The 4,265-nt window shown below is 42.9% G+C and overlaps 1 pseudogene; it reads left to right on the top strand.

The window, feature by feature from the left end:
• Positions 1-2,291: 2,291 nt before the first annotated feature.
• LOC121140179 lies at positions 2,292-3,599 on the top strand (annotated as a pseudogene).
• The last annotated feature ends 666 nt before the right edge of the window (positions 3,600-4,265 follow it).

Raw genomic sequence — 4,265 nt, 5'->3', positions numbered from 1 at the left:
TCCTAAGGGCTTCTTCCCCAGGAGTGTCTCAGAGACTTCAGTGAGATGCTACCTGAACAGGCCACAGTCGAGTCTGAAAATGGGACTCCTTGGCACCCCATCTCACTTGGGACTTTGCCAAAGAGCTGCTGTTCTGCACTTACAACCCAGGGTCCCAGTCCGCTGAGGACAGATAGGAAACGTGGACAGTCCTCCAAGGGCAGATAGGAAACGTGGACAGTCCACCGAGGCTGGATAGGGACATAGAAAATCTTAGAGATATGAGTCTAGACACGGTTCTTTTCTCTTGCTAGAGTATATGTGTGTGCTTCCCATATAACCCTGTGGCTACTTGGAAAGAGGTTTAGAACAGGGAACTAAAGTCGCATCTGATTTCTGCCTGTTTCCTTTGTTAACAAAGGGCCCACATTCTTTTCCCCCTATGCATTATTTTTTTAATTAAAATTTTGCTGGCTCATTAGAAAAGTGAGGATTTCAAATTTTTCCAACATAAAATATAATAGAGCAAAAGTTTTGTGAGTTTTTTATGTGTACAAATGTTTTCCTGCATGTCTTTCCAAAGGAAAGAGTGGAGTAAGCCAGGGGTAGAATGAGCCTATGCTTACCCTGAGACCTTGGGCTCTTTTGCTCTTGCTTGATCTAAACCCATTTGGCCTCATCCTCCAGTTTCCTGTGCAAAGAAATGATACATGTATGAAGTAAAAGTGGGGAGGGTGCCTTCAGCAAAATGCAAAGGGGACCCTTCACAGAGGCAAAGGATAAAACTAATAAAGGAGAGAACGGGTTTAAGATGCGTGATAATTTACATCACTTGAATAAAAAAAGTTAAAAATAATTTCTGCACATCATTGGGCAGTTTTTTCCCCAATCTTTGTTTCTTCTAGATTATTTTTCTTTTCACATTCTGGTTTTTGTTTTTTGGGGTTTTTTGTTTGTTTGTTTTGTTTTTTGTTTTTGTTTTTTAGAATCACTCAAGGTCACTAGATGTGGTGGCACACGCCCTTAATCCCATCACTCAGGAAGCAGAGGCAGGCAGATCTCTCTGAGTTTGAGGCCAACCTGGTCTACAGAGTAAGTTCTAGGACAGCCAGGGCTACACAGGGAAACCCTGTCTCTAAACACAAACAAACAAGTCATTCAACCACCTGTCTGATGGGGCATGTCCCTCTGTATGCTGTGAGTGTATATTTCTCTTATTGGTTAATGAATAAAGCTGTTTCGGCCAATGGACAGGCAGAAATTCCAAACAAAGGCAGGGAGAAGGAAGAGAAAGCATAGTTAGACTGTAGCTGCCAGGGAGGCAGGATCCCAGCGCATCACACTATTAATCTGTGTATCATAGAGATACACAGATTAATAGTAATGGGTTAATCATTAAGAGAGAGCTAGCTGGTAAGAAGCCTGAGCCAATGGCCAAACAATTATAGATATATATTAAGTCTCTGAGTGGTTATTTCATAAGTGGCTGAAGGACTCAGTGGGTGGAGAGAAAACCAGTTCAGTGGGACCGAGATAGACAGAGAAAATATCCTACACCTGTCCCAGGAACTTCTTCAAGGGACCATAGTGTTATTTTGTGCCCTTAGTCTTCCCTGGGATCCTCCTATAGCTCAGTGACAAAGGGAGAGAGATCTGAACCAGTTAGAGGCACTCCTTCCCATGGCAGCAGAGGCTGCATTGAGAGGTGTCCCTTTCTGAAGAGTGCACAGCTTTGCAGATGGCACCCAGCACACTGTACCTTCAAAGGCATCCCTGGCTGCAACAACCAAGTTTGATTTTAGAAGGCAGGGAGAGAATTTTAGTTTAGTCTATGGCAAATGGAATACACCTTTCAAAAAACATGAGCCATAAGACATCCTAGTTGAAGCAGATTCTCATCTTGACTCAGGTTTTGGTTGGAAATGTTTGCTCCCAACTAGATGGGTTGAGTGAAGATTTTCCTGAAACCATTGGCTTAATCCCATCATTACCTCCTCTTAGACAATTTAGTTGCTGGAGCATTTCTTGTCCCGCCGAGCTCTGCTGCCGCTTCAGCCCCAAATAAACACACAAAGATTTATATTAATTATTAAACTGTTGGCTGATGGGTAGGGATTCTTATTGGCTAGCTCTGTCTTATTCATTAAGCCATTTCTGTTATTCTATGTATTTCCACGTGGGCTTATCTTACTGGAGAATGCCTGGTGCGTCCTTTCTTCCCGGTCCTTACATGGCAACTCTTTCATGGTCTTCCTCTGCCTACCTTTTCCAGATTCTCCTTGTCTCCTTGTCCTGCCTATCTTCCTGCCTCATTGGCCAAACAGTGTTTTAGTCACCAACCAATAAGAGAAACATATATGCAGAAGGACATCCCTCATCACAATTTCTGAACCTACTGCCTCTGGAGACTCCATTGGTGAAGGCTAACATACATGTTAAAATCCAGACAAATACAGTGCTGCTTATTTCCCGATTTTATGAGCCATCAGGACAGATTGAAATAGCTAATGCTCCCTAAAAGAGATCAGCTTACTCTTGTCTCAAAAGTAGGATGGAGGGAGCAGCGTGAAGAAGCATTGAGAACGACCCCCAGATGGACCAAACCCGAGCACCACTGCACCCTGCTGCCGGCATGCCCAAAAGAAAGGCTGAAGGGGATACTAAAGGAGATAAAGCCGAGGTGAAGGATGAGCCACAGAGAAGATCTGCGAGGTTGTCTGCTAAACCCGCTCCTCCAAAGCCAGAGCCAAGCCTGAAAAGGCTCCTGCAAAGAAGGGAGAGAAGGTACCCGGGAAAGGAGGGGAAGGCGGATGCTGGCCAGGATGCAAATAATCCTGCAGAAAATGGAGACGCAAAACAGACCAGGCACAAAAAGCTGAAGGTGCCGGAGATGCCACGTGAAGTGTGTGCATTTTTGATAACTGTGTACTCCTGGTGACTGTACAGTTTGAAATACTAGTTTTTATCAAGTTTTATAAAAATGCAGAATTTTATTTTACTTTGTTTTTGAAGCTAGCACACAGAACACTTCATTGTTTTTTGGGGGAAGGAACATGTGTCACTAACAAAATGTCTCCTAACCTGGATTGATGATGGTGATGGAAAACATCTTTCCGTGGCAATTTAGAAAGTCTCCTTAGCTCAGGAGAGACTCTAAATTCATTTTTATATCCTCTTCCCCCTATACCATCAACATAGACTTAACTCCCTTAAAACCAGAGACCTGTTGGAGCCTGACCCCCTAAAATTGGTTTTGTTGGTCTATTGGGCAATTTGGACTTTGTGGTGAAAATGATATCCTCAAAAGAGCATCGGTACCTTTTATATACAAGATTGTGGATCTTCAGATTGATATTTCTGCCGTTTTCATTTCATTTCCTGAAAGTCAGGGTCGGCTTGTGAAAAGTTGTTAAACAACATCCTTAATGTGAAATGTCAACCCTCATTCTAAGCTCTTCCCCTTTTCAAAGCATTGAATGAAGACCGGGTTTTATAGTGGCTTTCTGATTTTGGTAGTCCATACAAGAAGGGAGATTGGAAGTTCTTGTAAACTGTTACTGATTGCCTGCCCATGTCCTACCTGAAATACCATGATTGTTTATGGAAAGTATCTTTAATAAAGCTGGATCGGTTTGCCTTGGGGAAAAAAAAAAGTAGGATCGAGAACTAATAAACATTTGGAAGGCATAGTATTCAAGTTATACTGCTCTCAAACATGAGGTTCTGCTGGGAACTCGGGCAGTAACAAACCCCTTCTGTGATGCCACACTCTTACTGTGATCTTTGGTCTGCTGTGGCCATTAAATTTTCACCCACATTTTGATGCATAGGCTCACTAGAAATCACAAGTCATCCAAAGGGAAGATAGCTGTTTAAAAGAAAAGCAAGAAGGAGATAAACACAAAATCCAGTATAAAAAAAGGAAGGAAGGAAGGAAGGAAGGAAGGGGGAGGGAGGGAGGAAAGAAAGAAAGAAAGAGGAAAGAAGGAAGGAAGGAAGGAAGAAAGAAAGGAAGGAAGGAAGGAAGGAAGGAAGGAAGGAAGGAAGGAAGAAGAAATCACAAGTTATTGACCAGACCAGCCTCTCTCATGCTTCTGTTATTTGTACTCAGACCATCTAGAACACAAGAGGTCAAATGATGCCAAGTTCGCCACGTGAAGTTGAGAGAGGGAAAAGAAGGCAATGCAAAACTCCTAGAACTCTGCACAGATTTCAGTTGTATGGCTGCCTATCACTAGCATAGCCTGTGAAATTAGCTGTTTGCAGGGGAAAGTTGATTTTGCAGC

The sequence above is a fragment of the Mesocricetus auratus genome, unplaced genomic scaffold (assembly GCF_017639785.1).
Source record: "Mesocricetus auratus isolate SY011 unplaced genomic scaffold, BCM_Maur_2.0 Super-Scaffold_100004, whole genome shotgun sequence".
Classification (NCBI taxonomy): Eukaryota; Metazoa; Chordata; class Mammalia; order Rodentia; family Cricetidae; genus Mesocricetus; species Mesocricetus auratus.
The sequence above is the reverse complement of the archived record's forward strand: the minus strand, read 5'-3'. Positions and strand labels throughout refer to the sequence as shown.